We start from the raw sequence: 13,220 nt of genomic DNA on the forward strand, positions 1-13,220 counted from the left end.
TGGATGTGGAGAAGAGCCATGCAAGAGCGTGCTCTCCCAATTCCGAATTAGTAGTGAAGGTAAGAGAAAACCATTACTGGTACCAAGGTACCATTGTAAATGGGAAATCCATGATATATATCTGTGGGATAGGCTGGCTTGAGAGATGAGGATTGACCACATTTAGTTGCTTTCATAGTTAAATTGGGATTTGAACCCTGTGACCCTAGTTATAATCCAAGCCATCTTTTCTGCCTTGGCTGCTTAAAAGCTGCTACTCAAATTCCCAGCTTTTGAGGGGAAAACTAGTTTGATCTTTTAAGTATTATGCAACACTAGTTCTGAGTCAGGAGGCTAATATGGATGCTCAGTTCTTTGTCTATGTTCAATTAAAAAAAAGTGTGATGGAAAGCATTCTTATTTCTGAAATACACAGATATGAAAGCGCGCAGATAATTTAGCAGTTGCAGACTTGCTTGACTTGCAGAGAAACAGTTTCCAAGGCAACGGAGTTCTTGATGGAATTGCAGCGTTCATCTTATTTCCAGCTACTTTATTTGTCATTAATCAGGAACTATGACTTTACCAGGAAGACCTCTCTTGTGTGCTTTGGTGGCAGTTTGTGCAGAAATTCATTATCTTTCTCTGCTTTTTCCTCCTCCGCAACGCTGCCTGAGCAGTGTTGGTGTTGAAATGTTAAACAGCATCCAAAAGGCTGCAACTTAATTGAAATTTCGTCAGTTCTTTTATCCCAAAAAGAATTGATCAATTCTTGCATCTTAAAAAGATACTGAACTGTATCCTGGATATTTTCCAAGAAAGCATTGTATGTCTAGAGGCCATTTGCTAAAGGTAAAGGTAAAGGTTCCCCTCGCACATATGTGCTAGTCGTTCACGACTCTACGGGGCAGTGCTCATCTCCGTTTCAAAGCTGAAGAGCCAGTGCTGTCCGAAGACGTCTCCGTGGTCATGTGGCTGACATGACTCAAGGCTGAAGGCGCACGGAGTTCTGTTATCGTCCCACCAAAGGTGGCTCCTATTTTTCTACTTGCATTCTTACATGCTTTCAAATTGCTAGGTTTGCAGAAGCTGGGACATGTAAGGGGAGCTCACTCTGTTATGTGTCGCTAAGGATTCGAACCGCTGAACTGCTGACCTTTCTAATTGACAAGCTCAGCATTTTAGCCACTAAGCCACCGTGTCCCTCATTTGCACTCCTCAAGTGCAAATGACCTAGGTCAACTAATGTTTGTATCTGATTTCATATCTCAGGGGACCATCTATGTCAGGTTTCAATGGTTTCTCTACTGAAACAAAATATAAGCTGTCTTGCATCTACAAAAACCTTTATAGTCTTGCATGTATGGATACATATTACTTTAATTGATATTTTCTTGGTATTCAGATACATTATAATAGATTTTCCATTTTAGAGATCATAGTGGAATTAGTTCCCAATTAACTCAACTTTAATCAAAATCAGATATTTGAGAGCCAGTTTCTATAGCGATTATGATTGGATTAAATTTTTCTTTATGATGAAAGTGTTTCTGATATTTTCCATGAGAATGGATTCATATAATCCCCTTAGCTAACTGAGAAGCACATCATACTGGATATCATCTGGCCATAAATATTCTTTTCTACCTTGATATGATAGATTCCTGTAATTGAGAGTTAATGACTGTCAAGAAGATGGTACTCATATCAGATCACTGACTAACCCAAATGGAGACAGGAAATGGGATTGAGGCCTCTCCATACCACTTTTTCCGACAAAACCTAAAGCACAAAAATATATTTCAGAGAAGGCAGGCAGCAAATGCTGATTCATCTTAAAAGTATGTTGTGGGGCTAAATCCAGTGCTTTGCCAACTCTTGAGTTCTCTTTCAGCTCTAAAGTTGAGATGGTCACACCGATACGCAAACTTCACCTTTGGAAGGAAATCATCCTGGTAAGGTGGATGGCCATTACAGTGGTATCTCAGCACTCATTGTTATTGGTTCCAGGAGGTGCAATGAGCACCAAACAAATTTTTATCATGAGGAATAAAAAGTGAGTCACAAGGCAGTCGGCACCGACAAGGGCATTGTTCTAGCTTGTGCGTTGAGCACCAAACAAATGATGAGTTTTGAGACAAAATGTTTGCGTCCAAACGCTTTTGAGTACCAAAGACGATGAGTTTCAGAGCAGCTGAGTACTAAGGTACCACTGTATACAAAATCAGCAGGATCTTGGAAGCCAATGTTTTTTCTCAGAGCCATACCTCTCTACTTCTGGGATGAAACGGTGGAAGAACCAGTCTTCAAAGATGAGAGAAGGGCGACCCAAGCTTTCTCGTTAGCTTTCCACACAATACAAAGTGAAACTCTTTGAAATGTTTTGTTTTAGATTCTGGTCACCAGGCGCATTGACACCTAGCAGCACAGCTAGCCTATTTAAGGGTTAGTTTCTGCCTTCTCAGACCTTCCAAGTTGAAGTTGTAGAAGGGTTTGTTCATATCAGTGAAAGCTTATGGCTCGAAAGTTCTTAAGAGTGATATCTGTAGCCCTTAACTCTCAAACAGGACATACGGATCACAACTATAATTGTTTCAACCATGGATGATTGTTTTAGTTACTCTAGAAAGATATCAGACCCTGAATTACCAAATTCGAAAATGATCTCACTGCCTTACATTTCATCAGTTAACCCGTGTGTATCTCAGTATCATGCTTTGCACACAGTTTGGGAATTGTGGACGGAGGATGATGAGTCACAATTTACAGGCTGAGCTTGTGTGAAATCGCTTCAGTCATTGCGGTTGCCAGATACTCAAGTGGCAGATCATTCCCTGTTTGATTCAGAACCCTTTCTTTGACTGCGCTGGTTTTAAGGTAAATAACTTTATACATATATATACACACACACCCTATTTCATTTTATTTCAGGATTCTAAAGGAACTAAAAGTGTACACTTATTTTTACAAAGACTGCTTGCCGCATTATGATTATTCTTTGCAAAGGGAGACTGGAAGAGATCCAGTTATGAAAAAAAAATCTCTTTTAGAATGTTTCATTAATTGAATTGTGTTCCAAGTATATTTGTAGTGTGCTAAAAATATTAACATTGTCATGTTCACGTTGTATGCAAGTTATATAATCCTGATTTAATGTGCGTTCCTCTTTTAGCATGTTTCTGGGGATAAAATTACTGGGTTCAGTCAAGAGAATTATAGATGGAATGCGCAAATCATTGCAGCTAGACCAGTTTCTATACGGCAACCACTCCGCTTCTCTTATATAGTACATCTCCATGATTTTTTTGATCTTCCATTTCATGCTGATTTACTTGCCAAAAAACTGCTTTTGCAAAGGAATTGGTGTTTTGTAGCCTAGTTGTACCATCTTTCTGGTTCATGGGCGATACCTTACTTTTTACCAGAAATACAGTAACTTGCTAACTTTAACCACGTACAATATGGCGCCCTATAGGAATGAAACCAAACGGACTTGCATCTCATGACATATTCAGTAGAATACATGGTAGTCCTTGACTTACGTCTGTAATTGAATCCAGAGTTGTAAATCATGCTGGTCATTAAGCAGCAGGTCATGTGACTATGATTTTATGACATTTTGGGGATGGTCATTGAGCCAACGTACCAGTCGTTAAATGAATGCCACAGTCATTAAGTGAATTCATTGTTCACAATGGGTGGTGTTTGCTGGAAACTGAACTAGATGCCAATTAACTCTAAAAAATGTTGTAAATCTTAAACATGTCACCACTGGATACTGTAAACCGCTGTAACCGTGGGCTAGTTCTGAGTACTCAAAATGCAATCACTTGACAGGTAGGTGTGTGTGTGTGTGTGTGTGTGTGTGTGTGTGTGTCAGAATTTCAAATCTGGGTCGTAAATACCTTTATTGGGGTCTGTTATAACTTTGAATGGTCGATAAGCGAAACCTACCTGCATCTGTTGCATTTACTGTTTGAGCTGCTAATATAGACCTTAAACTACCGGTATTTAGCATCCAGGGAAAAATGGTTGTAATAGTTGTGCAGATAGTTTGCTGGTTGAGGTCAGCCCAGCTTGTTATTGTGTAACTAAAGAAAACTTCATCTACCAGGAGATATTTAGAAAGCGCTTGAAAGTAAAATGCCAGAGTTACAAAGCCAAAAATAAATTGCTTGGTATACGTGGACTGTAATGTATCACGTACATGAAATATGTACAGTTCTGGTTTCTGCGCTTCAAAAAATTGAAGAAAAAAAAAATCTAAAATAGGACAGTGAAAATATAAATAGGCTGGACAGATGTCTGTCTCTTTGTAGAACAATTTTGGTCATGTTAGCTTTGAAGAAATGTTAAGTGGGAGAGGTGTTCAGAATTATTCCTGGTCACAGCAGATGGCAGCACCCAGCTGACTTTAGCCCATCTTGGAACAAGGGATAAGCAGGGTGAGACTTAGGACTTGAATGTGTAACTAGCTCAAACTCCTGGATTTGTAGATGAAGTCGCTCAGAATAAGGCAGCCCACTTCTATATTTCCATATGAAGAAAATTACACAAATGGGTGGTTTTGGAATGGCAAAGTAATGTTTTGAGGCATTGAGCTTGACTTGAGGGAATTTTGACCTTTACCTCATTTAGAGAGATCGGGTACCCTGTTTCCCTGAAAATAAGACCTCCCCGGATAATAAGCCCAGTCGGGCTTTTGAGCGCATGCACTAAAATAAGCCCTCCCTGAAAATATTGCACCACAGCAGCAGCCATGAGGTGACCACGTTTGCCACCTTCTGTACCTCCCTGAAAATAAGGCCAAGTGGTTATTTCAGGGGTCAAAAGAAAATAAACCCTGCCTTATTTTCGGGAAAACACGGTATGAAGGAAACTAGGGACTCTGAGAAAAATAATACTCAAAATAGTATGAGGTCTGAATCTGGGGCTTTCCATCTTACGCCTCAAATCTCTGGGTGTTTTCTTTTTTTTTTGATAGTCAAATTTTCTGAGCCCAGGCAACACATGTCACTTTCACTTTGATCACCATCACTGATGAACTTTGGCATAGTCATGGAGACAGCTTGGTGTTTCTGAGTCCTTGTGTTGTAAAAGTTGAAGACCTTGTATTCCAGTGATTCAGGAAAGTTCGTGCAAATTTTATCTCTGCTAGGCCCCTTGTAGCCAATTGGCGAGAATGGGAAGAAAAACTGTAGGACTGATGGATGCAGCGTTCTTTTTGAAACCGAAATTTAAAATGGTACCTTTTGTTGGGATCCTTTTTGATCAAGTTGATTCACCTTGTTCAGTGCCAGAGCTGTTACAGGAATGGGGCAGGGATGTATGTAAAAGGGCCAACCAAAATTGCACCAGAAAAGGTGAGAACACCACTTGAAATGCGAAGCAGCTCCCTCCCTCCACCCCCCACGGGAGAGAAGAGGAGGGAATTCTGCTGTGCTCAGTGGTCCCTTAAAGCCATGTATTATCATTTCATGATGCCTATAATCCTCAAATTGCACTTAAAAAGAGTTTGGGATGGGTCTACTGTGTAGTCAGTCGAGATTTCAAACTATCAAGAATGCTTTTTAAATATTTTTGTAAATCTACCGAAACTTCTGCTGTTTGCTTGCGCAGTTGATCAAATGAATGTTAAGTATTTAGTTTTCTAATAAGAGAAAGCAAAGTCACCAATGATTAAAAAAAACGAGTTATCTTATAGCTAGAGTTGAACGTAGTCTGTACATTCTATCCTTCATAGTAAATTCAATTTATGAGCCAAACAATTTTTCTAAAGCGAACCTGTTTAATGATGTGCAAGAATGGTAGTTCTCTTCAAGCACGTTTTCATCCTTTCTTCTCAGTGTTGTGGAGGCATGGAAGCAGTTGTCTTCCCTTAGGGGAGTTCAGCAAACGGGCAGCATTTTAATTTTTATCGGTTTAATTTTCCTTTTGCCATCTTGTTTGATACATTATTCCTATCCCAAGGCAAGTAAAGAAAAAGACCTACGAAGGCCTCTTTTCATGCGGCTCTTTACCTTTGTATTGGGAAAAGCTTACAATGTGTACATGACTAATACTGAATTTGGGGGAGGGGGCTTTGCACAACTTTATTGCATGCCAGTTTGTTTCCAGATCAAGGGGCTTTAATAATGGTCACTCATGCCCAAGGGTAATTGGACTGTTGCGATGCACTCTATCCGGGGCTGCCCCTAAAAGCATCTGGAAACTTTAGCTGGTAGAAAACATATTTTTACAAGTTTGTGTCTTTCCAGGAAGGTAATGTGTGTGATCAGAGGACTTTCACAAAATAGTCCTAATAGAAACCTTGAAACTAACTTGCACAATGCATTACACTAGATTTAAATGGGGTTGAGTAGTTTTTAGTTATCTTATGATGTAAGAAACATCTTAGGACATTGTGTAACCTAGTTTACCATGTTAGCTATAGGATGATTTAATTATTTTAGCATAGCTGGTCATCTGAACTTGTACTTGTATTTTATAAAGCTGCCTTTAAAATTAAGCATTTAGTGTGAACCTGGCCTGTAAATGAAGTGTTTTTGGAATACTAAAAATGCATTTAAGCTATACATAAACATTTATACATAGTCTAACGCTTCCAGAGAAGGGGACATAGTCAAGGAAATACCTGTGTCATATAAAATAATCCAGAGTTTACCATTGTCTCAAATAAGCATGGCTAATTTCCTCTTCTATTAATGTGAGAGCAAAATAGTCATTCATTCTAATAGAGAGGATATTTATTTGAAATAAATAGATGTCTTATGCGACATATAGCTAAGAAATGGGATTTGAACATCCTTGAATAATTGCAGCAGAGGAAACACGGGTGATCTGCTTATTTGGAAGAACTATATCTCATGTTTAAAATACTGATTAGAAAATGCAGTTTATGGAAAAAGGAAAGTATGATGTAACTTTAGAGAAATATAAAAGCATTTATAGCTGTGAAAAAGCCTGGAAGTTCTTTTTTTCCCTTCCTTCCTTCCTTCCTTCCTTCCTTCCTTCCTTCCTTCCTTCCTTCCTTCCTTCCTTCCTACCTACCTACCTACCTACCTACCTACTCTCTCTCTCTCTCTTTCTATTTTCTAATTATTTTTTTACTTACTATTTTTTATTTTCTTTGTTTCTTTTCTAGTATTTGTATTACTTTTATTTTGCTAAAAAAATTCCTCAATAAAATTATGTAAAAAAGATAAAGATTAGTTTAGCTTCTGGAGGTGTACACACACACACACACACACACACACACACACACCCCTACACCTATTCTCTAGTTTTTTGTTACTTACACAAACACATTTTAGGATCAGATTGACCTAAAAGGGTCAACATTGCAGAGACTGGGTAGTGGAAGACTTCTAAATAGATGTAACTGGCAGCAGCATCTTCTCAGTTGCTATTTACCAGTAACATGACAGTTCGCCATGGCCAACTCGTCACAGCCAGCTCACCATGGGACAACTTGCTGTGGGTACTAATTAAGGCAAATCCCACTTAACTTTTTGTTACCATCTCAGATCAAATGTGTTTTGAAAAAGGGAAGTCGAGGCCCAGAGTGAAGAGACCAACTATCTCTGGGGGAAGTGTTGGCCTGCCTTTTGACCACTATTCCTCTCATCCTCACAGTGATTAAATCTTAAGGAAATAGCACTTTTTAAGGAAGTCCATGTATAACATTGCTGGGAAGTGGTGGCCACAGTTCCAAAGGCCCTTTTCAAAAGGCAACTGGACTTTCTTTGCTTTTCCTTGAAGACATTTCGCTTCTCATCCAGGAAGCTCTTCAGTTCCAGAATTTCTGGAGGCAAGCCATTCCATTGGTTAATTGTTCTCACTATTAGGAAGTTTCTCCTTAACTTTAGATTGGTTCTCTACTCAATTAGTTTCCAACCATTGCTTTTTGTTCCATCTTCAGGTGCTTTGGGGAATAGTTTCACCCTTTCTTCCTTTTGGCAGCCACTCAAATAGTATAGTATAGTCTTTAAATACATAAATACAATGAAATTGATATTATTATTATTATTATTATTATTATTATTATTATTATTATTATTATTATTATTATTATTATTATTATTATTATTATTATTATTATTATTAATAATAATAATAACAACAACAACAACAACAACAACAACAACAATAATAATAATAATAATAGAAGATTGCTATAATGTCACTCCTTCTTTTCATTACAGTAAACATACCTTATTTGTTCATAAGTTTTAGCCTCCAGCCCCCTAATCATCCTTGCTGTTCTTCTTTGCATTCTTTCCAGAATCTTAACATCTTGTCTATGAAGAATCTCAATCATCCTGTCTCAAAGGCGCTTTTCCAAAGGCAACTGGACTTTCTTGGATCTTTCCCTTGAAAACTGAACTGAAGAAGCTTCTTGGAAGAGAAGCGAAATGGCTTCAAGGAAATACAAAGAACGTCCAGTTGCCTTTTGAAAAAGCACCTTTGGGACACCCATGACCTGGATGACAGAGAATCTCTGTAGACAAGTTGGGCACAGTGTCCCTTCAGAACCCTTGTTGGCGGTATGAAAAAAGGGGCCATCAGACGGAGCGCACGAGAGGAAGCATCTTGGAAACACCCCCCCCCCCCGCTCCATATGTCTTGTCACCCATTTTCCAAAGCAAGTGAAATTTTCCACCCCCCCACCCCCCGGTGTGAGTTTCTCCCATATTCCAAACAATCTTTGTGAAAGAGGCAGAAAAAGCAGTGACAGGGTGAAGGGTTTTATGAAAGTCAGGGCAGGCTTCAATATAGCGTGTAACACTTTGCAAAGAAAGAGGAAATGGTTTGCTGCCAAAAGGAACTTGTGGTCTAGAAATAGATGTAATGAACAAGCAGAGGAAGGCTGGAGAAATGGGGTCAGAGGGAAGAAGATGCAATGACTTCAGCACCTATTTGATCTTTGGTTACATGGCAGTAAACTGCTCTGAACCAGGGTTAGCGAGGTGGGAAGGGGGAAGGTCCAAGAACGTAAAAGGGGAACTATCCATAGATATTCTGAGAGCCTGTTCCATGCATAAGTGATACCTCTCTTTTATTGCTAATTATGTTCACCATCAAAATTTCCTTAAAAAGACGTGAGAAGCTGAATCCTCAAACTTTTAAGACTTGTGGATTTCAACTCTCAGTTCTGGGAGTTGAAGTCTATAAGTTCCATGTTATTAAGGTAGGACATTCCTGCTCTAAATGCCGATCTTCCCATCTCATTCTGTACTTTTTGGTATACTACTTTCTTTATTCACACAGCATTGTTACATACAGCATTGTTCAGACTGAAACAATTCAGCCGAGGGAATGTTATCCTGTTCCTAATAAAGGAATGTATTTGTAGCTTGGGGTTGAAATGAGGGGTCCTTGGTGCTCTCCGAACTTGGTGGTTTTCTTGAAGACATTTCATTATCTAATTTAGGGAACGAGTTTGGGTAATGAAACACCTGTAAGAAAAACACCAAGCTCAGAGAGTACCAAGGACCCCTCATATTAACCTATTTATGGAAACTATTTTTTTCTGAATGAGCAATGTAGGATGGGAGAAAACAGGACAATAAAGATACTTGAGTCAATGGAAGCTGCAAATGTTGAGAGCAAACACACACATCTTGCGTTAGAGTATTTTTTAAAGTTTCAATCCTTTTGGAGTGTCTCATTGTTGATGCAGTTCCTTTAAATACTCTGCAGAAACTACAGAGGGAAGGCGTTGGATGTAAAAATTAATCTGAGAGAAGCTATTCTCAGAAGTGTTCCAATATTTTTTCCAGCTCAGCTTCTTTCTGGAATCCATCTTTCATTTTTCAGGGACATATCACAGTCTGCAAAGCCATACTACTTACTACTCTTTCCTTGCTGGACCAAAAATGTGCAAATGTCAAATTATTTCTTGTCTTTAATTTCCTGTTCCCCTCCCCTCCCCTCCTTCTCATCCTTCTGGGAAGTTCCTGTCCTGATACAGGGTTTTTTGTTTTTTTTTTGCTTAAGTAAACTATGGCTACCGTTTCTGCTGAAAACCTCAGTTCCTTAGAACTCGCTCTCAGGTTCTCTTGTCATTCAGATTGCATCAAGTATGCATGAATAATAATGCATAAAAAGGTTGGGGAGGCGGGTAAATTTCCATAATCACTGGTTTCTAACCCCCCCTTCCCGTTTCAGAAATCTTCCTTCTTTTTCCCTTCCTCTGTACAACATGGCAAGAGCACAAAGTTTGATCGAGGCTACGAGGTTTCAGGTCTCCTCCCACCTTGATTATGACCTGAACTTCGCTTTTCCTTCTAAATCGAGCATGCAAATTAAATCTTGAGTGGGGTGTGGCAGCCGCCCCGGGACTAGTTCTGATGTATTTTTCTTTTGCTTGGTCTTTTCTTAACAGCTCCAGGGGCTGCAGGGTAGAACTTTCAAGGTTAGGGAAGCACCTTCAGCCGGATGTGTAGGAGGGGGTCCAATCAGAATCGGTGGGCCTGACCTCGCCGATTACTTCACAGGTAAGTGAAATAATGCACATGAGCTGATAAAGTGCGGAGGGAGGTTGCGTAAGAGCATTAACCCAGAATCTAAAACTGGCCTTATGCACTATGGTGTTTAAACCTGGAAACTTGTCTATCATTTTTTTTAAAAGAATTAAATGCAATTGCATAGTGTATTCGCTTTCTCTCCTGCTCTCCTATCCTGCTTTAGAATCTTATCAAGGGAAATGCCATTTGCATTCCTGCATACACATTCTTTATTTCAACTCTAAAAATAAACTAAAACCTAGTCCAAAGGATAATGTATTTTCAGTTATCTTTCTCCCCTTGCGATGATTTTTGACTCTCTTTCGTGTTCTCTTCCCGTTTAGTTTTGCGATCAAAAATTGTAACTCTGAGCCAATTTCTCCTTTACAATTAGAGAGAGTAAAGATGTTTCCAGGGTAGGTTGATAGATTTTATTTTCACGCAGACATTTTTGTGCTTTGATTCGGTGCCTTTGAAGTAATTAGTACATAACCTATATAGTAACATTCCTCTGCCGGAAAACAATTCTTGGAATTCAGATGTATGGAGTGTCAGCGTTCCAAATATCATGCAGAATTAAATCAGAGTCCAAGGCAGAGCTATCCTTAAAGTTCCAATTTAAGAAGACAGACAGGTTGGCACAACTGTGGAATCCCGAATCTGAAAGCTTCCTCAGATTCCCACCCAGGTGAAAGTTCATGATCTTGTCCCTACACCCCTAAATCCATCACATGGTCCAATCTTCCTCCGCCACGCTGGCATTTCCAACCATCTAGTTCCGGTCAGATGCAGAGGTGCAGAGACAAAGAAAGACCTTGATTTCTAGAAAGGAATGACAGCAACACATTCCACAATTCTATTTCTTACTATTCCCCCCTCCCAATTTCCCACTAATAGAACAGCATAGTAAACAAAGAGGGAGAAAGTATGGCAGGTCAAAGATTCTAAAAGGAATATAACTGCAGGCCTGACATGGAGATTGCAGAGCAAGAATAGGCAATTTGATGTCCTAGAGGTGTGGCACTCATTTTAGCCAGCATGGCTAATGGTCAAGGATTCCTCAAGTTACAATCCTAACTAAATGGAGATCACCCCGTTGCCTACTTTATTTTTGTCTCCTTTTGTAGTTTTCTTTGCTGAATGTTATAAGGTGGTGTGTGGGAACCGTTCTGATATAAAACTTTTTGAACTTGAAACTCATTATGCATTATTACATGGTCATGCAATTAAAATGTGCTTAAATTGATTTGCAGCATATCATTAGTTAAATTAAATCTGGCAAGATCCTGCTTTCGTACGGTCGATCCTTGAGTGTGTTGTCTCCTTTGCAATGTGGGCATAGAGAGAGCAGTATACCTTGTTTGGGTATTGCTTGAGAAGAAAGTATTAGAAATATCTTCCGGACGTATTGCTGGTAGAAAGTGGTTGCTGTGAGTGCCCTCAGAAAAGTTTGTTTTCACCTCAGTTCAACTATAAATGTACTGTATTCAGTTGCCTTAGTCGGACTTCCCTTAGCTTCAGTCTGTTCCTTCTTACCTGCCTAAATGGATTGTTGAGGATCGAGCTTTTGAAAAGAATCTGGTTAGCAACCATGTCATATAGGCTAAATTCACACAACACACGACAGGGAGTCCGAATAATAGAATAACAGCGTTGGAAGGGACTTTGGAGATCTTCTAGTCCATCCCCCTGCTCAAGCAGGAAACCCTATACCATTTCAGACAAATGGTTGCCTAAACTCTTCTAAAAATCCTCCAGTGTGGGAGAATTCACAACTTCTGGAGGCTTCTACTTATGGCCACAATTGAGCCCCAAGTTTTCATCACTAAGAAAAGCAGTTGTTAAGTGACGTTCGCCCCATTTTATGATCTTTTTTGCCACAGTTGTTAAAGTGAATTACATAGTCATTAAACGTATCCAACTTCCTCCATGGATTTTGTTTGTCGGAAGCCGGCTGGGAAAGTTACAAACGGTGATCACATGACCCCAAGACTGTAACTGTCATAAATACACGCCAAGTGTCCGAATTTTGATCACGTGACCCTTAAGTGTGAAGATCGGTCATAAGTCACTTTTTTTTCAATGCTGTTGTAATTTCGAATGGCCCTTAAATTGTTGTAAATTGAGGATTACCTACGTATGTAGCAATTTTTCTCAAGCTGCTCAGTGTAAGAAAGTACTGTCTATCTTCCCTTCTCAAGTATAAATATATCCAGTACTTTCCATTTCTTTTTATAGCGCTTTCTACTTCCTCCTTTGTTCCACTTTCTCTAACCCACTTCTTTAGAGGAGAGTCTCCAGAACTAGGTAAGATACTGAAGGTGGAGTGTGGACAGATAAAGAATAAAGGCAAACTATTACTGTATGTTCCATCATTGACTTTGCAAATAACTGCTGTTCCAATTCCAATTCCTTCCCCGCAAGTACTATTATTGGAATCCTGTGAAGTGTGCTTAAAGGAACTAGGCATGTTTCATATAAAGAAGAGAGGTTTAAGGGGAGAAGTGATAGCACTTTGCCAGTAGATGAAGAGTGGGTAGTAGAAGAGTCAGCGGGAAGAAACCTTACAAAGAGAGAACCAATCTTGAAATGAGGATAAATTTATCAATTTGAGAACTCTTGGAGAGTGGAATGGCCTGCCTTTTGGGATCATGGTGTTCTATCCCCGGAGGTTTTCAAGAAAAGATCAGACGGGCATTCCTCTGGAATGGTATGAAGATTCCTGCCTTGGGC

At 39.4% G+C, this 13,220-nt stretch overlaps 1 long non-coding RNA gene across 4 annotated transcripts in view; it reads left to right on the forward strand.

Annotated features, from left to right (window-relative positions):
• Positions 1-13,220, forward strand: part of LOC309394176 — a 108,855-nt gene that overhangs the window by 37,704 nt on the left and 57,931 nt on the right. Inside the window, exon 3 of one of the 4 annotated variants that reach the window (XR_014175702.1) lies at positions 10,367-10,478. The exons of the other annotated variants lie outside the window; for them this stretch is intronic. This is a non-coding gene — a long non-coding RNA (uncharacterized lncRNA). The remainder of the gene's footprint in view (positions 1-10,366; positions 10,479-13,220) is intronic. 4 annotated transcript variants of the gene reach the window in all.

The sequence above is a fragment of the Natrix helvetica genome (assembly GCF_964273705.1).
Source record: "Natrix helvetica genome assembly, chromosome: 6".
Lineage (NCBI taxonomy): Eukaryota > Metazoa > Chordata > Lepidosauria > Squamata > Natricidae > Natrix > Natrix helvetica.